This window comes from Stegodyphus dumicola, chromosome 10, assembly GCF_044657685.1.
Source record: "Stegodyphus dumicola isolate Sdum_Otavi_A_Nest chromosome 10, ASM4465768v1".
NCBI classification, from domain to species: domain Eukaryota; kingdom Metazoa; phylum Arthropoda; class Arachnida; order Araneae; family Eresidae; genus Stegodyphus; species Stegodyphus dumicola.
In genome coordinates this window covers 70,782,656-70,807,637 of record NC_140777.1, presented here as the reverse complement: position 1 = coordinate 70,807,637, position 24,982 = coordinate 70,782,656, and the positions used below count along the sequence as shown (strand labels likewise).

Genomic DNA, 24,982 nt, shown 5'->3' with positions numbered 1-24,982 from the left:
AAAATCTCATATAACTTCTCACTACAGGTGCATTTCCAAGGGCTTTCAAAATAGACCAATTCATACTCTTCCTAGAAAAGAGAGGCGATCGAACCAATGCAAAATCTTACCTTCCAGTCTGCTTAGTCTAAGCATTAAAAAAATTATTTGGCAAAATTATTGATGAATAGACTTAAAAAACTACTTACCTCAGATGAATCGTCGAAGCAGACATCAGTACGGATTTAGAACAGGCGAAATAACTGTTTATATGTTACGGTGAAACACCGAAATCTGGAGAATGTCGACTTTCACCGGTGAATGTCAACATTCACATAGTCACTGGGTGCATGTCCAAAATATTTTCCAAATACTCTTATTTCTGACTTACACCGGTCAATGTCGACATTCACCATGTGCTAATGGTGAATGTTGAACATATAAGAATATTATATTTTCTTCTCCGTAATTCAGTCTCGAAAAAACGCACTTGAGACTTAAAATGAGAACTTATAATATAAGAACTTAAAACACACAGTACATTCAAAATGAAAAAGGAAAATAATAGAAGTTAAAAATTTACTAAATTATGTGATTCAAATCTTATTTACTGCAAAAACTTTAACTGTTAGGACACTTTGAATTGCACAAGAGGTCCTTGCTTTCACAACTGCATTTATTTGTGGAACACTTCCTTTTGCAATGACAGCACGTACATATACTCCTCTCTTTTCGACCTACACCAGCGAATATCTGTGTCGATATACACCGGTGAGGGTCCCAATGTACAAGAATGTAATGCAATATTCGATCTTACACCAACGCATTTGTTGAATGTTTTCTCCTGTGAAAGTCGACATTCTCCAATTTCGGTCTTAAACGGTAACATATACACTAATTGATATACGAGACAAAATTTTAGAAACATCCTTCCATAGATACCAAACAGCATTTAACTAAGAACTGCCTTTGACACTTTGTGGTGGTCATCCATAAAACAAGCTTTAAGAGTATCCAGGTAACATTTATAGAACACTTAATAATCATCTAATGGATCGCGAACTCATTAAAAAATCTTACAGTGGTATTTTTAAACGTTTTGTTTGACCTATGATCTGAAGATAGGTCATTGCCTTTATTTATTTGATTAAAGTGAAGATTTTCATAAAATTAGAACGAAACTTATCACGATTTTATGAATTTTCCTGGGGTTTCTTATAATAAAGACATAAGAAAAAGTGTTCTGGCTACAGCATCCTTAATTGTCCCGCCTCCAAAAAACTCCTCCATCGGTTGCTATGAAATTCCCAACGCACGCGCGGAACATTCACCCCCACATGTTGCTCTCTTACGCTCGGCCCTTTTCTAGGAGAAATTCTGAAGAGTAGCGGTGAAAAGACTGGTTGCTCCTCGACAAACGCGGCTCTCTCCTCTTCCTAGTCCGACAAAATAGACCGAAGACATCACATAGCTCTTGATTCCAACAGGTTAGTAGATTGCTCTTTATTTTTATTCTAAACGAACAAATAGAAGAAGACTTTTTCTATCAGCTGAACCGTTACCTTCTTTTCAAAATAACTTTCTTCTCTCTATTTTTCTTCAGAAATTAATATTTTTTGAAAAGATAATGTGGTAAAATGTGTTTCAAACTTACAGCTCCTTCTTTCCAGAATACAATGTTAATTGAAAAAATGAATTACATACTGCATTTAAAATAGAAACGCTCATATTATACAAAAAACATTTTTTGAAATAATTTCTAGCAGTTTACTTGACATTTTTCATGTTGTGCTTCATTATTTTATTTCAGAGTACTAAATGCTTAATTCACTGATTTAGTCGACGCAGTTTATGCTACATATTGTAGGTGTTGCCACGAATGGCGTAATAAAAGTATTTAATTAAAATTTATCAAACAAAATATTAAATCCATTTTACTTTCTGCTAAATGTTTTGATATTTATTTGAAATGTATCCAAAAACTTCCGTTAGTTCTGTTTTGTTACACAAGAGCCTAAACTTGCTTTTGTGCAAGAAGACAGACGAATTCGAATTCCGTACTATAAATCAAAGAAACTGAAGTTCTGTTTGAACAGCAATTTGAAAACTTTTATGTGAGGATACATTTGTTTTTCAGAAAGTTTTGGAAATAGATCGTAGTCCAAATCTCGATTTCGCGCCAGTAGGCTGAACATTTATTATTTCATATATACATGCATTACTTTGAATTGCTACGCATTCTAATATCATACAATTAATTTATCTTCGAAATTAAACTGTAATAAAATATCCGAATCCGAACTAATTACTTGAGTGAAAACATATATATATATATATATATATATATATACTCATTATTTGAATGCAAGTATATATATATATAAGTATATATATATTACTTGAATGGATATATATATATATATTGGTATATATATATATATATATATATACCAATAATTTATAATTAGAAAACTTTTCATATATATATTTAGATAGATAGATATGTATATGTATATATAGAGAGATAGACAGATATGTCTGATTCACAATTTTATAAAATGAGTCATATTTTCTATTTTGCGGTAATTTTATACACATTTCCATGTTTAAAATGGTGTAAAACATTAAGAAAAAACTTTAATATATGTACATAAATATTTAAGTATGCCATGAATTTAGATTCGCTGCTTTATCTTAATCATTGCTCAAGTTATTTTGATTATCGGCAACAGATACCTATTAAAATAATCTTACACGGAGGCTGTTATTGTAATGCCTAAATAGGGTTTAATTTATCTATTATTTTAAACAGGTTTTTAAAATTATCTTTTGTAAAACGTACAATTTAGAAACGCGATTTAGATTTTTATAAATACATCTAAATTCTGATTATAGTTGAAATGTACATACATGAAGTATTGATGTATGTACAGCAATGTTTCATGCAATACCGAATGTCAGTGCGATACAAATACGAGTTTTAGCATAACTGTTTAAGTTCACTTAGATAGGCCATTTGAAATATGCCATGAGTTTTTAATTAGATCTGTTCTAAAGAATATTTTTTTAAACGAAAATATCTTATTTCTGTTCTTTTAATAAAGCAATTTTGGTTTCAATCTTAAAAATACTTAAATTTTCATAAGAATACATAAAAAAATGTAAAAAAAGAAAATCTGAAAGGTTTCAGGTTTTAAATTACGTCCAAAGGGGCGTTTTTTTTTTAACATTAAGTATGTTACCTTTATTTGTTAAATATTATGTTCTTTGCCCTTAAACCATAAAGTTTAAGAGCAATATCAAAAAATAATTTTCATTTGAGCCTTTCCTTTAGAATTTCTGATACACAGTCTCGCGCGCTGGAGATTAAAATGTTTTTTTTCTGTACAATGTTGCCATTGCTGGCTTGGAAATTCTTGAGTTTGTTAATCAAAAATTCGTTAAAGTTTTACAAAATATAAAATTGATAATAAAACAAATTCCAAATTTGATCTTCCAGATGCCCATATTCGCAGTGCGATTGCGTCGTTAAAAATTGGATGGCTCTAGGTACCGTTGTTTTACCACAATGACAGAAACATGCGTACATTTATGCAGGTTCTTCATTATTTAATTTCTTCAAATATAACACGCAGCGATAGTATTTGGTGGCAACGATTTGAAAGTGAAACGGACGTTCAGAGTGATTCGACGCAATATCGCATAACGAAAACAATAGTCCTTCAGAGACAAAGCCCCTTTGGACTAAAAATCGGGTTTATTGTATTCCTATGAATAATATAATTTGTTTGATTGTAATTGCATCAATTCGAATTTTAAACTTGATGTTAACTCAAAAACATTTGGCTAGCATTACAATATTAATGACTTATAATCGGTAGTTATAACTTACCCAAATGTTTAAAGAAACTTTTTTAATTTTCTCACTTTCCCAGGAACTGAATTTTCTGTAACAGCTGCGAGATGCAACTTTTCCCAGCAGCTGCTGCCGATGAAGAAACATGGTAAACTTTAACATTTAATTTTGTCTTGGTATTATTTTTTGGCGTATTTCAAATATTTTTTTCTTCCTTCTTTGTACTATTTTATTCATTTATTTGCTGTAAAACTCTTATTTCATTTATTTTTGAAGAAAGGCTTTCTGAATGAAATGTTTTCTTACACTTCACTCATCGCTTCTTACTGTTTTAGACTTAAAAGCGTAGCTATTGTTCAACAAATGCTGTGTGTTATTTAACTGAAATCGTTTTTGTTCTGAGTGCTCTTCGGAATATAAGAAAAGGGAAAGTCTATCGGTGCTATATTTTGAGGAAATATATTTTTGAAAACCCTGAGTACGAGTTTTCTATTTTGACCTCTGCAGCTATGCGCATGCGGCCTATGTAATTGTGTAAAATGCCCTACCTGGACTCCAGAAGTCACGACATAACATACAAGTACAGCAAATTAATAGTTTTAACTTCAAAATTATGGGAAAATGGTTCAATGGAAACCAAATGAATTGTTTAGTTTGAAAACGGTTTACACTTTTTCCTTGAAATTTTTAATTATGTTTATAACAGTTCCCTTTGGATGTTCTATGGTATCATCTATTCTGTTTACGTCAGATTTAAACAAGTACCTGTTTCTAGAAGAACGGCTCCTTATCATTCAAGGAAAAAAGTTAGAAATATATACATAAGCCAAACATTAAATAGTTAGTTAGCATTTAGCTGTAACTCGTATTCAATAATCCATTCGATTTTTAAATCCTTCTGGATTTTTATTGAATCAAATTTAAAGTATATGATTAGAATTAGAATACATGAGTCATATTACGCAAGCTAAATAAATATGCGAAAACTAAATAGTGTAACATATGAAATGATGCATCTGCTTTAAAAATAAATATGTCATTTAGGGAATACTGGGACGTTTATCACTAGATGTTATCTATTTCAAAGTCAACGCAGTAGTAATTCTACGCGGGCAAAGTACCGCGTTACTTCATGAGAAAATAACCGCGTTTTGCGTTACTAATGGCATTTGCTTTCAAGTAGGTTTTAAGAACGGTTTCAAATTCTTGACAAAAAAAAATTTCTGTGTTAAGTAACTTAAAACCCTTTTCAGAAGCTGATGATGCATATTTTGGACATTTTTTAATTTAAAATATTAGCACAATTGTAAAAATTTCAAAAAAAAAATTCTTTTCGGTTTCTTTATAGAGCATGAATTTGTGGTAGAGAAAACTAACACTTTTCTGTAACCTGCGCCTGTATGATAAGAACATGTATGTATTTGTAAATATACTTAACTAAGAGGAATTTAAGGTACAGGTGACAGGTGACGGAGGACGAGTGCGCTTGATGTTTAACATAGGTAAACAGGCATATGCCCCGCGTCCTCCACTATCTAGTGGCAACAACTCCCTGGAGCCTCATCAGGCTGCCTCTTGAGTATATTTGAATCTTAATGAGAAAGTTACATGGCCATACAAGGGCGGTTGACATAGTCTACATTACAAGTGATGTGTATGACATTTGAAAGTTTTAGGATTACAGTGGTTGTTACAGGAAATCTAAAAAAAAAAAAAAAAAAAAAAAAAAAAGGGGGGGGGTGGAGGTGGCATAAAAATGTAAGACATAATACACATAACAACACACTTAAAATACACAGAACATACTCACAGACTGCTAAGTAGAGTACTAATAATGCATTTATGTGATGCTGTTAGAACATATAATGCTGAGCAGATTTAATACTATGTGACATATAAAAACGTGTAATAAAACTGGTAAGATCACAGGATGCAGAGCAGAGATAAAGCTGCGATACTAGTGAAAACACATGGTGCATGCCAGATATAAAGCACGCGTGTAACATTGCCAGATATAAAGCACGCGTGTAACATTGCCAGATATAAAGCACGCGCGTATACTAATTAAAACACATGATGCAGGGCAGTTTTAAGACAGATAATAACATAAGTTGCAAATAATTATTAGCAATGAACTTTTGGTTTACATATGAAACAGATGGTGGTATATGAGTAATAATACTTATGGGGAGACAATTCATAGTGCATGAACCTAGGCTAACGCATGATAGGAGTACATGATGCAGAGCAAATATGTTAATAGTATATACACATTGTGCAGAGCAAATATAGAGCTAAATAAAAGACATGATTCAGGACAACTATAATACTGATAAAAACACATGACTTTGGGCAGAGATGATGCTATTTAAAAGCACATGATGCAAGACAGAGATAATACTAATGAGAAACACATGATGCAAGCATGAATATGATACACATGGTACAGGGCATATGTTATACTAATAGAAACTCATGATGCAAAGTAGATATAATACAAATAGGAGCATATGATACAAATAAATATTAGGGTACTTTATGCAGAGCAGGTATGATGCTGGTATATACACATGATGCAGAGCAAATCTAGAGCTAATTAAAAACGTGACATAGGGCAGATATGATACTAATAGAAATACATGAAAATACATTATGCAGTGCACTGTAAGTTCTAATGAACACGTATGATGCAAATCAGATATGAGAAAAAAAAAAAAAAAAGAAAGGGCCACATGCCGCTGAGCAGGTATAGTACGATTAAAATCATTTGATGCAGGACAGATATGATACTAATGAATATACATGATGCAGAACAGATAAATAGCTTATAGGCTCATATGGTACAGAGCATATGTTGTACTAATAGGAACGCATGATGTAAAGTAGATGTAATACAAATGAAAATATTTAATGCAGATAAATATTTGGGGTAAACAGTTGGTGTTTCATATAATGCATATGATAGTATATGTGTAAAAAAAAAAAAAAAAAAAAAAAAAAAAAAAAAAAAAAAAAAAAAACTTATGATTAGACAACTCATAGTGCACGAACTTAGGCTGTCATACGATTGAAACACATAATGCAGTGCAAATATGATATTAATGTATATACATGATGCAGAACAAATATAGAGCTAATTAAATGACATGGTGCTGAGTAGATGCAGTACAGGTGAAGAACGAGTAAATACACTTGGTACAAAGTAAATATGATGCCAATAAATATACATGGTGCAGAGCTGATATGATACTAATAGCAAAGCAGATATAATACGAATAAAACACATTGTGCAAATAAATATTAAGGTAGACAAAGATACATATGATAGTATATGAGTAATAAGTGCTAATAGAAACATATGATACAGAGAGCTGATATGATGCTTATAGGAAGGCATGCTACAGAGTCGTTATAATACTGACAAAAGCACATAATACTGTGCTTGTATAGAACTAATAAGGACACATGACAGCGTTAAAGTTCATTAAATATTTGCTATTGTGCAAGAGTTCTCAAACCAGTTTAAGTTCTGTTTAGGTATAAGATATAAGGTATGCGTGTGCAAATTGTAGTTTCCTGGATAAATGCAGTGGAAAACCTTATGTTGATTAAATGGGCTGGCAGATATCCTGACCTAGTGCCGCGATAAATTTTATAATTTTACATATTGCATTAATGCTTCCCTTGTGCTTTATTATCAGTCGGTGGTAGGCAGTTATGTTGCTCGTGGGCATGAAAAGATGCATGGTATTTGTCAGAGGGCACCTGAATAGGTAGTGGTCTGGCGTTCCGTCTTCTCCACAGACACAGATGTCTGTATTTGATATCCCATGTCGATGAAAATAAGACGGGAACGGCCCGTGACCTGTTATGTAGTTTACCAAAGGAGCAATGGCGATAAGGCGGTCAGTTGATACCTTTGAAATACGCTCATAGGTGCGCCTCCCTGTTTCCGCATTAGTCCATTCTTCTTGCCATTGTCGTATTGCTTGTCCCTGCAAATGACGCTTTAGATAGGATGGTGGGGCAGGAATATTTATTTCTTGTGCTTCGAGATTGCTTGCAGCATCCTTAGCCAAACGTTCAGCTGCTTCATTTCCCTGGTTGCCATCGTGGGCTTTGACCCAGACCATGGTAATTTTAGTGTGACGATTATGCTGCAGGATGTCTTGCAAGTTAATGATGCTCGGCGATACATGGTGTTGATTTTCTATTGCATTTATTGCTGAAAGGCTGTCCGTGTATATGGTAGCTGCCTGTATATTGTTGTTGAGTATATGCTGTACCGCTGCTGTGAGAGCAGTAACTTCCGCCTGAAAGACGCTGTTTTCCGGTTTCAGATGTCCTTTCCATGTGTATTCGGTGTTGGAACCATCATAGTGTATAAAGGCACTACCTACTCCATGTTCATGCTTCGAGCCATCCGTGTATATCTTCGTGAGGGTGTCTCGATGAAGGCAGTTGGATTTAACTGTGCGTATGCCTGTCCCTTTTATTGAGGGATGTGTACGCAATACGTCGCTCCGATGCTCATATTGGACTGGGCTATAGGTAGTGTTTCCAAATGTCGCATCTCGGCGCAAGTGGATCAGTTGGGCATATGCAGATTCCATTAAGGCTTTGATATGCAGTGGTATGATACCAGCTAGTACCTGTGCTGCATTTGTGGCTGTAGTTCGATATGCTTTGCATAGGTTTATCGCAAAAGGTCTTTGCAAGGCTGATAGTTGACGGATTTTCCTGGCTCCCATTGGGTTTGCCCAGATTGGGGCTGCATATAATGCGATTTTCTCTGCAACTGTGAGATATAACAGTTTCTGAAAATGGGGGCTCTGACCCCAATTCTTGTCCTGAAATTGGCGCGCTGTTCTCGCTATTCGAGATGTTTTAACACGAAGGTCTTGTATATGAGGAATAAAGGTTAGACCGGAGTCCCATGTTACTCCTAGATATTTAAGATTTTTAACGAACTTAATATTTCTCCCGTTTAATTTAATACAGGGCCGTCGTGTTGGATTTGTTCCTGGCCTTGGAATGATCAACGCTGTTGACTTTTCTGTTGATATTTGAAGCTTAAGTCGAGTGCAGTAGTCAGCAAAAAGTGTGCAGACTTCTGTGCCGTTTTTCTCCAGTTCGTTGCGTGTGCGTCCTCGCACCAGGAGTGCAGCATCATCTGCGTAGGCGACAACTCGCGTGTGTGCGGGCCAGTCTGCAGCGAGCACTTCGTTAAATGTGATGTTCCATAGGAGGGGCCCCGCTCAAGAGCCTTGCGGGCAACCTCTCACTTGGGCTTTGGATGAAACACCTGCATCGTGGGACATTATTAACATACGATCTTGTAAGTAGCTTGTGATTGTTAGATAAAGGTTGGTCGGGCATTTTGTATTGCGTAAAGCTTGTTTGATTGCTGGCCACCACAGAGTATCAAATGTGCTGGCCAGGTCAACCGAAATGAAAGCCGTATGCATATTATCATTTCTATTCTTCTGGATGCAATCCTTGATTGTTGAAAGGGCTTGAACGGTGGAAGATCCTATGCGGAAACCGAATTGTCTGACACTTAGATATTTGGTCTTGTGCAGATGATGACGAAGTCGATTGACAATCAGCTTTTCATACACTTTGCCCAGTGCAGACAACAAGCAGATTGGCCTGTAAGACCGCGGTTCAGCTGGATTTTTGAATTTTTTCAAGAACAAGACTACCTGTCCCTTCTTAAATACGGTTGGGAAGAGCTTTGCCTGAAGTAATTTATTGAAAAATTTAGTGAAGAAATCTGGATTGGCTTTATATGCAACTTTAATTAGTGAATAGTCCAGGCCATCCGGTCCTGGGGCTTTTTTCAGGTGTAGGTAGCGAAATACATGAGCGATTTCTTTTGCTGAGAAAGCATAATCATCTGGCGTATCTGGGATAGTTGTATTGTTTCGCACTGCACGTTGTTCCAGTGTATCTTCATGCGGATTGTTCTTTGCAAAAATTTCGTCAAGAAGGGTGGCAGCTGTAAACCCCGCTGGGTTTGTTGAAAGACTAGCTGTTGGAACCTGTGCATGATTTTGTGCTGGTTTGAACACCTTCTGTGTTGCAATCTTATGTAAGATCCCGTAGGGATTCGTATTGTTGTTACAGAAGGTACGCTAGCTTGTGACTTTTGAAGCGAGAATATTCTTCTTATATTTAGCCCGCTCTTGCCGGTATGTAGTCAGAATCTGTGCTTTGGTCTCTCCGTCCACGTTGCCTCTTAGTCTGCGGCGCAAAGCTCTGCATTTTTGTCTTTGTTGCCTTAGTTCGCCGGTCCACCAAGATATTCCTTGTAATTTCTTGGTTGTACGGAGGGGTAAAATTTGTTGACATATTTCATTAAGTTCGTCTAGAAGTCCTTGTGCAAGGGAATCAAGGTGTTCTGAGTTGTTGCAAGATTTTAGCTGCAATTCTTTTGCTTGCAGGAGACGAGTAAAGGCCTGGGTCAATTGTCTAACCTTGTTACCTGACAGCCTATAGCGTTTAATTATAGAAATGGTGGTATCTGTTTGTATAGTAAATTCTACGTATTTATGATCTGAACAACTTTCAAAGTCTGAGACATGCCATGAATGTATGTTGTTAGCAATATCATAAGTTGAGATCGTTAAGTCTGGCCATCCTTGATTGTACTAATTATCGAATGTAGGTGGTGCATTCGTTGTATTGTGCAATTGTAAATTGTTTGCCGCAATATAATCTTCAAGCTCCTGCCCTTTTGGATTTGTGGTACTATACCCCCATATAATATGATGGGCATTAAAGTCGCCTCCTATGACTTGAGCTGTGTTTGGAAATTTTCTACTTGTTTCGCTTATGTGGGCGACAGTGCTGCCAATTGCATCTGTTGGTGGTGAATACACCGAAGTAAGGATAAATTGCATATTTTCAAAAATGATTAGAATGGCGACATAATCCCTATGCAGCTTGATGACTTGTGGTGTCCATGCGGGGTTGCAGCAGGCAATTGCTACTCTAGGAGCAAGATCTGCCGTCGGGGACTCCTTTTGGTATATTTTCCATGCAATAGGTAAGCTAGCGACGTGACCTTCTCTACAGTATGGTTCCTGCATGATTACGAGGTCTATGTCGTTGGAAATAACTTGCGTGAGGACATGAGATGTTGCTGCCTCAGCCCTTTGAAGATTGATTTGCAGGCATTTGATGATACTTGTGCTTAGTGTACCTATGTTCCTGCTTGATGGAGGTATAGTATGTGGAGAGAGAATCTGCATATGATTATTGTTATTATTAGATTGGATTACAGGCGTGTTGTTGTTAGCATTAGTAGCAGATAGACTATTCATAGATAGTGCTGCGTTTGATCCGTTCGACGTATCTCGTGTATGTTGGACAGGCAACATCATATGCTGGATGGTCGCAAGCTTTATTGTCTCGGTTGCGGTAGTTACTGTCTGCACAGTTGATGCATGTGGCTCGTCTGGCTTGACAGTCTTTGATTGCATGATTCCCCGAGCAGTATGCACAATAGATTTTATTTTGGCATCCCTGCTGGGTATGGCCAAATGCTTGACAGCGGTAGCACCTCTTAGTGTTGAAGTACTATGAGATTCGATGTGCCCGCCAGCCGATGAGTAGTTTTCTGGAGCGCATGAGTTGTTGGAAGGCATCGGGATTACATTCGACAATCCACTTGACTGTGTTACTCCTTTCTTTGAGCCTGTACAGGATTTTGGCATTATTCTTGTTAATATGGAGTTCTAAACTGATGACTCGTCCAAGTTCCTCCTGTGTAACGCTTAATGGGATATTGCGTATAGCAACCCTGGGAAGCCTTGTGCTTGGGATCTTGGTTTGCAAGAATTCTTTAGCCTTTTCAGTCTGCAGTTTTTCCGAGAGTGCGTGAATGTCCTCTTTTGTATGGCAATCCACTGCAAGTCCTTCCTGCGGGATGTATCTTAATGCTGCTACTTGAACTCCGAATGTGGGTAACGGAAATTCAGCAGTCAATTTTTCTTTTAACACTTTCCTGGATGTTGTGGACGGGTCTTTAGGGTAGATCAGCAAGGTGTGTTTAGGCTTTTGCGCCGTTACACTTGCGTAGGACTTTCGATTGTCTGTTGCCTTTTGCGCTAGATTAGGTGCAGCTGTGATGTGTTGCTGTTGACTTGCTAGTTCACACGCGAAAATACTGGATGTGTTGACTGCTTTATCGACGGTATCCGGAGGTGGGATATACTCAGATACTCCCAAAGCCAGAATTCGGAAGGCTTCAACCGTGTCTATCAGTTGCTTTCGCAAGCCTAGGGGTAGAATATTTTTGCCACCTCGAAAGGAAGTTGCGATCTTTTTAATTCCGTCAGTGAGTTTATCAATCTTCTCAGTATAGCTTATGTCCGAGGTAATGAATGTTTGCAAAGCAAGTTCTCTCGAGTAAGTGGAGGAATCTGTGTCACTCATCGTATGGGAAAGGATCTAAGTTTTTCTGTACAGTACTGCGTTTGGTGCTGAATTTTTATATTTCTATTTGGAATACAGGAAAAAGTCAAATTTTCTTACCTTGGCAGCAGTATTTCATCTGTCCTTCATCTGTATAAAGGTATTCCATAGTAATCCAAAGGCACATAGACACTGAAACACAACACTGCACTGTAATTGGAAGTCAAACTACGCAATTTTGCAGCTTGAAAATTCGAAGTTAATAAATGTCGAAAAAATTATATCTTTGGAACCAGTGGGCCGATCACGACCAAAATTTGAAACTTCTGCTTCTGAAGATAGATGATGAAGATTGCCGTTTATTCCAGCATGATACAGCAATTAGGAAATTAATTAGCAGGCAGCTAATAAAGTGTCCACTTCATAAAAGGTATTTTAAGATACAATAACACGCAGAACAAATACTAATTCAAAAGTGAAACAACAAAGAAAAAAATTCAGCGTTATAATTTCAAATTTGAAAATATATCGCTGATTTTTGAAAACAAACCGCGAACAAATTTAAAAATATAACGCTGATTTTTTGTTATTTGACTTCTAAATTAGGAGGAATTTATTAAGAAATGCATCTTCTGTTAGTATATATGTATGATAATGTGTGGTACCTTTCGACCCCATTGTCATTAATGTTTCTATTATCCTTTCTGGGTATCGTGAATTTTGTTATCAGAAGCTACAGAAAATAAACAATAAATATCATATATACCCAAATTTCATTAGACGTTCTTGGAAAGCAGCCAGATCAGTTTTTGATTTTGGTTTGGATGGAAGCCTAATGATTGAGTCATTTTTTTTTTTAACTTTCACTATTTAAGATCTTCAAAGGCACTTAGAGATTCCAACTGAGGCTAGACAATTCTGAAAACTAAAGAAGCGAATAATCAAATTCAGTCAGATATTCATTTCGTCCTAAACGTAACGTCATTATGGCCGTCTGACGAAGTGCCTGCTTAAATCATAACAGTGAGTCCTTACAATGTTTTCCTAGAGTATTAGATTGGTTGCCTTTGGTTGCTTCTTATCTCTAGATGATGATAGGTTTATTATTCAGATTTAAAAATTTAATCAAAACTCGCATTCATGAGGAATCCGATTTCTGTTCATATGTGTTTAACTGGTTAAGGTACTATTTAGGGTAAACTTAAATTTGTTCTTCGTTAAATAGCTGTTCGCCTATTTTTAGACGACTTTTGCTAAAATAACTTTGCTAAAATTTGTTATAAAACTAGTCTGCTTGGAAATTTGCAATAAAACTTGTCTGCTTGGAAATTTGTTTATTTTTTTAACTGAAGCTATATTTTTGAAATTTGGGTACTTTTCGTTTCGCCCGTGCAAATCTCGCCACGCAGACTTTATTGGCGACAACATACAGTATACACATAAAAATTTTTAACAAATTCCTAGTTCTAATAATTTTTTTATTTTGAAAGCATAAAAATTTTAATATCGTTTAAAATTTTGTAAAAAGAAAGAATAAAAGCAATACATTTGTAGAAAGATATTAATTTAAGAATTTACTATGCTTTCACTTTATGACATCCTGATTCGTCGGTTCATATCACGTGACCCCCAGTGATATCATCTCACGTAAACTACGCTGCAAAAATATAATTCTCTCAGTAACTATCTCTACATTAATTTCAAGTTAAATTTTAACATGGAATACAGATTTAAATGAAAGAATTAGTATTTCAGTTCGTACGAACAGCGTACACAGAAATTATGCAAAACCGTAGTGCTTTACTTCGCTAGGTCATTAAAATGGAGGAATTTAACCTTTGACTTTTCCTTTTCTATATTTTCGCCTTCGGGTGAGCGATGTGATTACATCCTAATTGACTTAATTTCCGCGAATGGCCTTAGGCATAAAATTGAACTATCTGATAAAAATTCTATGTAATTGTATGTCAGTATTGAAAGAAACAATCAATCTGATAAGATGGCTGCGACTCGTTTTGAAAATGAGGCGTAAAAGGTTACCAGCGAGGATATTCCGTTTGGCATTGGTTGTACCAGTTTTGGCGACTTTATCGCCTGCGCCGGCAAAACGGATAAGTACCGAAATTTTTAATTATCTTCTGCTACCTGACAATTTTGTTTTTCATGGAAAATGGTGGTTTTGCATAAAGCAATGGATGAAAGGTTGTGTCTGTGCTCTTTTCGAAGAAAATTATTCGTATCAAAATATTAAAAACCACTGTGAAAGCCATGGTTTTTCGATATCTAAAGATACGATATTGTCAACAAGAAAAGAAAACAAAACGTCAAAGTCTGTTTTCAAGTGAAAAAATTGTTCCAAATACACGCTTATGGAAAACACGGAATGCTTCGAATGTTTCAAAGGTAAGATCTTTAATATTAAATAAAATCAGCCAAGTCGAAGGACAGTTGCAAAATCATTAAAATATTCAGAGTTACCTGTAAACAAGAGAATTAATGCTGAGTGAATATACAGGGTGATTCCAAATTCATGGCACACACATAGAGAGGAGGTACAGAACAAAGATATGAATAATATTCACATCAGGTCGCAACCATTTATTTATACATAAATACAGGGAGTCTCACTTCAACTGAAACAAGATGCTTACAAGAGCTATTCAAAATTCTGTCCACCAACAGCAATACATGCTTGACAGCATCGGTGGAGCAACTGAAATACACTAGCAAAGATGGTAGATATTTCATGCACACATGCAGCAGGTACTCATATTCGAGCAACTAGATCCTCTACTGAGTGAACTGGAATCGCATAAACAAAACTCTTCAGATGTCCCCAGAAAAGCAATCGAAGCTCGAAGCTCGATAAATCGAGAATCAAGATGGCAAAGTGAGTAGTCCCCTCCAGCCAATCCTTTGGGCCCCCAAAAGGCCATTCAGGTAATGCGAATCATTGTTGAAGTGGGTTGACGCCCCATCATGCTGCAATTACATTCGGTTACAAATGGAGATCGGACCATCTTCCAGCAGTGCTGGTAACATCTGTTCCGGAAAAATAATGTAGTGTTGGCTATTGAGATGCTGGGAATGTAGGTATGGGCCAGTTAATATGTCGTGGACAATACCCGCCCTCTCATTCGCACTGATTCGTTGTTGAGACGAATGTGGTCGCGTTGTTTAGATTCTCAGGTTGCCCTTTCTTGAGAGCAGTGCGCATTAAATACACCTTCGGGGGTACACGTCGCCTATTTGTAAATAGTACATGAGCTGTGAAGTCCGGCTGCAATGCAGTTTACTGCAAAAGCACTCGTGGAAGTCAAGGTGGATAGGATATTCCTGCGGGTTAACGTTTAACACTCTCCAAATGGCATTTTGACTCACCCCTACGTTTTGAGCAATAATTCTTTAACTTGACTTGGCTATGCCACAATGTTCAAGATGCTTTCTTCAAATATTGGATTGCGTACATTTCGTCGTTGAACAGCGTTCTCTCAGGTGACGTAGAAAGAAACTGTTTCAAAAAGTTGACGATGTAACAATTCTTTGATTCCGCATTCGTCTATCCAGAAACTGCCCGTCATGCATTCGTAGCGCAGCTCAGGCATTACTGTTGGCATAACCGTATAAGTAATGCATGTCTGCTTTTTCGGGATATGCAGTGTCTCCCAGCAATGACGACAACACGATCGCGAATAGCGTCTTTCCCTACTGAGATACACACCCACTGCCCTCTATCGACAAACGGTGTTTCTTATGCAAACTATTAATATACATATGTATTCATGACGCAGTTTGAAGCAATATCTTTTTAAATCAGAGATAAAAGGTTCTGTGGGTGCTGTTCTTCGTATAAAGCAATTCATATGAGATATTATAAGATCTCAATCTCATTTTAAAGTTTTCTTAATGCATATGCAGTTTAATTTGTATTTATGATTAAATAAATGGATTCTTACCTGGGTTTCCTATGTGAATATTATTCGTATCTTTGTTTTATACCGCGTTTTCAGGTTTATAACATAAATTAGGAATCATACTGTATTGTAAGTACGATTAGGGACTATTTTATAGTTTCCTAATAGACCATTTTGTAAATGATACTTTGCATGAAATGTTTTTTCAATGATGCATTCCAAACTAAAATCTTGTGCGGAAAAGAAACGAAGGATGTTTTGAAAACGCTTGCAATCTCAATGATTTCAAAACGCTTGAAACGAAGGACGTTTTAAAAGCTCTATAATTTAATTTCAATCACGAAACTAAAATTTTTAAAAATATATTGCTTTAATATAATACTCTATCGCTCCAGTATTTCAGATTATTATCTCTTTCCTTCATGGATTACTTTCTCGAAATTTCTGCTGTCTGAAACCATAATAAGGAGTTTGGTTATTAACGAGAGGAAATTATTCTAAGGTTTCAGTCTTTGCTAAGTGGTGGTATAGTTTCCGTCTTTTATGTAGTTTTTAAAATATTGCTAGATGGAGTTATTTTTAAGACCATGCGATATGATTATTAAATGCTTTCAGTGTGCAGTTTAATATTTGGAATAAGCATTTTTAATACAATTCATACAAATAACGCAGGCAATGCTGTGGAATAGCAAGCTGCCAAACACGCACCAGTATTGATGTTATTGAATAAGCCCCTGTTCAATAACAGGGCTTCTGTTCAATAACAGGATTTTTTTCTTGTCTAAGCCCCTGTTGCTTCGTGTTTGTTTTGATAGCATGTGAAAGTGAAATGTTCGTTTCAAATGTTTAATGTTCCTGTTTTGATGCTGCGCAACAGTCGAAATTTTTGTTTATGTCTTTTGTCACTTTTATTTCAATGATGATCAGTGTTGCTCTTTAGCCAACCGCAGTTCTTGTGTGGTGGAGTTCCGGGGTGCTATTGTCGTTTCTATTAGAATTACTTTTATTAATCTTATTTAGCGATTACCTTGAGCATATTTCTGCAAGTGTTGGCACGATACTCTAACATTACCAGGCGCTGAACAGTATTTTTTTATATAACCATGTTGTAGGACAAACCCGTCCTGCTTTTTATTATAAGACAATGGCAGCCAGGTGAGCTCTTTTCATGTCATTTCAGTGATCATCATTCTAAAATTAACATAAAGATGGGAAACTTACGAAAACCGTGTGTCTAGAGTAGTGTTAATTGGTATAAATACTGATTAATAATTGGTATGGTCAGTAGAATTCATTGCATTCAACTAACCTGGATACGTTTTATTTGAAAGGTTTGACATCAAATTTTAATAATTGATATTTGTTTATAAAGTATAAAAAATAATTATTTTTACATCATAATAAATATTGAGCTTTGTTGCTAAAAAACCGCATTTACGGTAAATTTTATCCCAAAGAAATCTGAAGCAGAAACGTACCGGTCTCTGCTGGAAATTTACGAGCAACCAATTCCATCGAATACAACTTTCAAAAAGTGGTAACCAATTTGAAAGAAGCATTGAAACAAAATTGTAAAGAATATGCCGACAGAAACGACAAAGTTTTTTTAGAATGATAGTGCTCGCCCACATATGACAAGATCAATCAAGAAACCCGTAGAAGAATTTCTCTGGAATGTGCTTTGTCCTATGCGTCGTATTCCAGAAATGTTGCCCCTTCGAGATTACCATTTTTTCGGATTTATGCACATCATCCTTTCTGAAAAGCGGTTAAATTCTTATGAGGATACCAAAAAGTGACTTGATGATTTGATGTTTTCATAACAACCAGATTTCTTTCTTCACGGAAACCCTATATTGCCTGAAAAATAGGAGAATGATGAAACTTTTGTTGGAAAATACTTTCAATAAATCCTTCAATTTGAAACCAAATAAGTGTTTTTTGATTTGCTCGAAAAAGGATGGGCTTATAAGGATGAAAGTTATATTTATGCACCACATTACTGACAGTTTTAGTCTGCGTGATATTCTAGAAAATGGCGAAAATTTTGAAACTGAAACTAAGGCAATGGAATTATTCTAAGACAACAATCTTTTAAAAAACACAGTTTGAATAACCAACCAATCGTAAAGGCTTAAAGATCATAAAGAACCAATCGTAAATTGACGATACATTTATAAGCTTACAGTATAATACATATTTTGATCTTTGCGGCGTTTTATCGACTCTTTTGCCAAAGATAGCAACCATTTGCGGGAGGTCTATATTTATAATACATAGTAGAGTATTACGAAAGACTTTAATGAAATGTAAAGAAAAACAATAGCAATTTGTAAGCTAAAATAGTATTTTGACGAGACGACAATAAGTTTTCTGCTCGGCACATTTAAAGATCTTACAGGTTTTCTCTTCTCAAATAATTTTGCCTATTCAGAGCTCTTGAAAGTACTAATTACAATTCTCAGATATTTTCTATTTAAAGTTTTCTTTTTACTTTCTACTACGATATATTTTAACGGAATTTCTAGCAGTCTTCCCAAACGATTTCCTCTTTCAGTTTTAGAGAATAATACCAGAGTTTAGCAATTTTCGAATAATCTAGATATATCCAAGTGAACTAGCGGGCTGTGGCCAAAACAAAATTTACACTTATCTCTACATATAATAAAACAAAGAGTCTGTCTGTGTGTCTTTCGTTTGCGCTGCGCGTAAGCTAATAGACCCACGGCTACGAAATTTGGTACATAGGTGCATCTAGACAAGAGCCAGTGCTCATCGAAGCGAGTTTTTCGAAATTCGAATTAGAATTTTTTTAAATTTTATGTCTTGTGACTAAATCGCGTCATTTTGAGACATAATGGGTTATAGGAAAGCGAGATTTTACTCTACGCACTCCATTTTCACATCGTCATGAAACGTAGGCACTTAGTTATTTTACGAAATTAAAATAAATTTCGTGTTTCAATAAATCGATTCAATACGAATTTATTTAACAAAGTGAACTTAATACCTTTTCAACGGAATTTTTTCTAAAAAGGTTTATGTTTAAAAATGTACAGTTTATTTTTCTTTGATTTTTGGACACGTTAAACTTTCATCCTTGCGACTGCTTTTACAAAAAGAATTTTGGAAAAATGATAATATTTTGTATTTTTAAAAATTTTTTTAAATGAAGCTTCCGAGTACACTTCTCACATCTCACATCTTTAAAAATGTGATTTTGGCAACAATTTTCCTTCTTATTATTGTTGATAGATTTTTGATCAAATCGCATCATTTTGAATAGTTTCATTCTTTTAGAAATATGGGTTTGGCAACAATTTTTCATCGTATTTCTTATCTCATTGTTTTCAAGAGATTGGCATATTTCATTGTCATTTATATATATTGTAATATCTTGTTATTTAATAAATAAATATAATTATTGTTGAAGTGGCAACGCCATATTTGTATTAAACCGTTGCTCAGCAACGTGAGATATTGTTTTAAAAAAAGATTTTGTATTCTGAAGATTTTGCCAGCTAGGAGTAGTGTTAAAATTTTGCCACTTAAGAATTGTATGAAATTTGTCTATCACTGTGAACTAGAAATAAAATATATATTCTACTAAGAAGATTGTCTGTTTTGTAAATTACTGCAAAATACATTACAGTCTTTAATTAAATTGGAGGTTCCACCGAGATCCTGGAAATTAGGAGTGCAATTATCAATTTCGATGGTGCTGGTCTCCTAATCCCAGAAAATTGCTGAATTTTTTAGGACAAGTTTGCTAATACCAATTGCCGAGTTTGTTTATTTCAAGGAGAAATGGATATAAGAAGTCTGCCGTTTTAAAGCCAGATTTGAAGCTGATCATTCAAAGATTATCTTCTGTACTTCTGTAACTTGCGTCCGAGCAAAAACTGTCAAAAATAGGATACTGCTGATCTCTGAAGATAAGATTAACTTTTGGTTTTCTTAAAAAAAGATTTTATTGAATTTTAATACTTTATTTCAGAATTATAGTTTATCGTGTAAAATTTTGTTTAAAATAACTGACACTAAAAATATTCAGCTTAAATTTATAATTGATATTTGTGGTAAAGAAGTATTTTGAAACTATTATTTATGCTTTACTTTTATTTGTATTGAATTTTTATGTTGATAATTGATATGTGGAAGCCATCCCGGCGTTTATAAAAAAAAAAAAAAAAAAAAAAAAAAAAAAAAGGAAAAAGTACTGCTAGCTGAATTTTGAATTTGTTGCCAAGCAGGCGCGCGGAAAATAAGTAGCAACGTCAAACTGACGTAGTGTGATTTGATTATACTGCAGAATTGGCAAAAGTTTTTTTACTTAGTTCTCGTCATCCAGGCGTGTGATAGATAGTAACGTCATCCCGACGTATTACAGATTGTATATTCTAAAGGTTGTATTGCCAAACTGGCAAAAATTGTTTTTGTTATCGCCAACCAGGCGTGGAGATAGATAGTAAAATCGTCAAACTGACGTTGGTAAAATTCCATTGTATTGCCTTACTGGCAAAGGTGTTTATACAGTTATAGCTAACGAGGCTTGTGAATAGTGAGTTAAAACGTCAACCCGACGTAGTATTAAATTATTTTGTGCCAACCTGGCAAAGTTGTTTAAATAATTCTCTCCAATTGGTTAGTGTGAATTTCGTATTCGAGAAATTAAATCTCGCCAGAAATTATATATTTTTAATACAAGTACGAGCTTTTAGATTGAATTTCAAAAGGAAGCCTATTAAAAGTAACTTGTGTCAACATGTCATTCTTAGCTAGGAGTAAAAAACAGGATTTAAAAGTACTAGCAGAAGAGTTAGGTTTAACCGTGAAACCTGAATTTAAGATTGCTCAATTGCATAAACTGATTACTGAAAGTCCCGATTATGATGAGGAGTTTACTCGAGAACTACTGGCTGCAATTAGAGAAGAAAGGGAACGAAAAGAAGAATGTGAAAAAAAAGAAAGAGAAAGAGAAAAGGAACGTGAAAGAGAAGAAAGAGAAAAAGAACGTGAAAGAGAAGAAAGAGAAAAAGAACGCGAAAGAGAAGAAAGAGAAAAAGAACGTGAAAGAGAAGAAAGAGAAAGAAGAGAAGAACGCGAAAGGGAAGAAAGAGAAAAAGAACGCGAAAGAGAAGAAAGAGAAAAAGAACGCGAAAGAGAAGAAAGAGAAAAGGAACGCGAAAGAGAAGAAAGGGAAAGAAAAGAAGAGCGTGAAAGAGAAGAGCGAATTAGAGCCTTTGAGCTACAGAAACTTCAGCTGGAAGCAATGGCTGCCACAGCACAGCCGGCAGAAACTACGCAGTTACCTGAGCAGCCTTTAAAAATCAGAATTCACGATGTCATGCCACGTTTCAACCCTAAAGAAGATGAAATAAGTTTATTTCTGGTGTTATTTGAGCGTCAAGCTAAAATAATGAATATACCTGATGAAAATCAAGTGACTCAACTTATTTCATTACTGCCTCCTGACATTGTTCAGCTTATTGCTAGAGAACCAGAAGAGGAAGCGAAAAAGTATGAATATGTAAAAACTTTACTGTTACAACGATTTAAATCTGACAAACAATCTAAGCGTTCATCTCTTGATGAGAAAACTGAAGTTATTTATATGGAAGTTGACTCACCTTATTTACCTGGTGATTCATCTTCTATGGATCATGTGTGTGATTATTCCTCTATAAGTTCCCCAGTTCCTTCTTCTCCAAAAAGCAAAGATGTGTTTGACAGTTTGTTAACAGCAGATCAAAGAACTTCTGATAAAAGAACTCATGAAGGTGCTTCTAAAGCTAAGAAATTAAAAATATGTTCAGAATCTACGCACACGTCAGAAAACTTAGCAAAGAGGCACAAACATGATAAAGGATACTCAAAGTTGCCACATTCAATGAGAGTGCAAGTAGCAGATAAGAACAGAGATTCATCTCGCAAAGAGCAAAAACTATCTTACAAGAAAGAACTGACAAAATTAAACGATTCTCAGTTAAAAGTTCCAGATGAATTGCCAAGTTCTGGAGTTGAGATGCAAGTCAAAGAGAAGTTTTTAGAGAAACTAAACAGACAAGAGCGAGTTGTTGAAGAAGCAAAACTGCCACAAAAGCCTTTGTCACACTCGCCTGATTTCAATAAGGAGTTTATTTTGCAAACTGATGTTTCAGACTCTGGTATGGGTGTAATTTTAGCTCAAAAAGATGAACGAGACAATGAACATCCAGTATTATACCTCAGTAAGAAGTTTACAGAAACTGAAAAAAAGTACTGCACCACAGAAAAGGAATGCGCCGCCATAATATTTGCTGTAAAGAAACTTCAATGTTATTTAGACGGGCATACTAAATTCCTCATCATGACCGATCATAATCCCTTAGTTTGGCTCAAAAATAATGTGAGTCTAAATCCACGACTTATGAGATGGGCACTGGTACTACAACCTTACAATTACACGATCGTTCATCGAAGTGGTAAAAACCATAAAAATGTAGACGCATTAAGTCGTACTCCCTGGCCTGATTAAATAATTTGTTTCTCTATATAAATAAAAAAAATATTTTGTTCCTTCCTCTCTTCTTCAGTGTATGTTATTATGTCATTTCTTGTTTAATTCTCCTTTAAATGCTTGTATTTTAATTCTGTGTTGTGCTGATATTATTGTTTTAAAAACAGTAAACTTTAATTTATAAAAATATAAATTAAAGTTTATCTGGAGGGGGGAGAGGTTGTAATATCTTGTTATTTAATAAATAAATATAATTATTGTTGAAGTGGCAACGCCATATTTGTATTAAACCGTTGCTCAGCAACGTGAGATATTGTTTTAAAAAAAGATTTTGTATTCTGAAGATTTTGCCAGCTAGGAGTAGTGTTAAAATTTTGCCACTTAAGAATTGTATGAAATTTGTCTATCACTGTGAACTAGAAATAAAATATATATTCTACTAAGAAGATTGTCTTTTTTGTAAATTACTGCAAAATACATTACAATATATATACAGAGTGGTGGCCAAAATTGTGGACACTTTTGGAAATTTCTATGTTTTTGAACTTTGTATGCTTATAGAAAATGTTACGTTTCGCAAAATGCAAACTTGTATATATCATTTTAAAGAGAATTTATTGCTGAATTCAATCCAAACGCAAAATTCAATTTTTTGCAATATAAAAAAGTTATATGTACTTTAATATAAATAAAAAACACAGTTATGAAGTGATTTGTAATGTCTAGTTTTCCTGGCCAATTACTGTTCTTGTTCTGAGAACCAATCAAATGTTAGTAACTGCCAGTAGAAGCTGACATCATGTTTGCACTTGAAACAATTCTATATTTTGCTTTGTTCTGTAGAAGGAGGACCTGTTTCTTATACACTGCAATTACAAGTAGGAATTTTTATAAAAATTTTTAATATTTAGTCAAGAGGCAATGACATCAAATAAAAGAGTAGATTGGACACCCAGAAAGAGATGTAATATGTTGATGTATGTTACAAGATGTATGTTACAAGAAAGTGGTCTTTCCTACGCTGAAATTGCAAGACAGGTGGGTGGTTCAGTGACTACATCTGGAGTCCGAAAGTTTTGTTTACGATATAAGGAGACAAATTCAATAAAAAAACAAAGAAGGAAAAGGCCAAAAAAGGTGCACCACATCTATTGATGACAGAAGAATAAAAAGACTATGTCCTCAAGATAGAAAAATGTCATCAGCGGCCATCAGAAGTGATCTGAATGATGCTGGTGTTTCTGTCAGTTCAAGAACAATCAGGAGAAGATTAACAGATGTTGGACTGAGAGGTAGAATTCCACGAAAAAAGCCTTATCTTAATTTTCAGCAACGAAAAAAAAGACTACAATGGGCAAAGGAACACATTAATTGGACAGATGATCAGTGGTCACAAGTTATATGGAGTGATGAAACTAAGATATCGTTATTCGGTAGTGATGGGCGAAAATATGTAAGATGTAGAATAGGAGAAGAGCTACATCCTGACTGCATTCAAGCAACTGTGAAGAACCCAGTTAGTGTTATGATTTGGTCATGCATGTCAGCAGATGGTATTGGTCGCCTTCATGTCATCGATGGGACACTGAATGCCAGAAAATACATTGACACTATTCTAGAACCAAAACTTCTACCTTCCATCAGAGATCTCTTTCCCAACAATGCTTCGTTTATTTTTCAGCAGGATTCTGCTCCTTGCCACGCGGCCAAAATATCGAAAGAGTAGTTTCATACAAAGAGCATTAAATCGTTGTCATGGCCAGGAAACAGTCTTGATCTCAATCCTATCGAAAATTTGTGGCACCGTTTGAAACTTCTTGTCCGAATGAGGCGCCCATTAAATAAAAGAGAACTAATTGAAGCTATAATTGTTTCTTGGCATCATGTAATAGCGAAAGAAGAGCTTAAAAGTCTTGTCAGCTCAATGAAACGTCGATGTGAATCTGTAATCAAAAATAAAGGGTACCCTACTAAGTACTGATAACTCACTGCAATCATCACTATCTAATGCATATCGATAACTATTATCGTTTAACTTTTTTTGTATTGCAAATAATTGAATTTTGTGTTTTGTATTGAATTCAGTAATAAATTCTCTTTAAAATGATATATACAAGTTTGCATTTTGTGAAACGTAACGTTTTTCTATAAGCATACAAATTTCAAAAACATAAAAATTTCCAAAAGTGTCCATAATTTTGGCCACCACTGTATATAATACGTTTTTATTGATTTTTTTTTTTTTTTTTTTTTTTTTTTTTTTTTTTTTTTCGGGGGGGGGGGATAAAGTTGTTCTCCAGAGTAAAATTCTGC

The 24,982-nt window shown here is 35.0% G+C and overlaps 1 protein-coding gene across 3 annotated transcripts in view; it reads left to right on the top strand.

Annotated features, from left to right (window-relative positions):
* The first annotated feature begins 1,356 nt into the window (after positions 1 to 1,356).
* Positions 1,357 to 24,982, top strand: part of LOC118193720 (calcitonin gene-related peptide type 1 receptor-like) — a 666,801-nt gene continuing 643,175 nt past the window's right edge. For all 3 annotated transcript variants that reach the window (XM_085825063.1, XM_085825062.1, XM_085825064.1), the window contains exons 1-2: positions 1,357 to 1,466; positions 3,915 to 3,983. The gene's annotated coding sequence lies outside the window, so the exon portion shown is untranslated. The remainder of the gene's footprint in view (positions 1,467 to 3,914; positions 3,984 to 24,982) is intronic.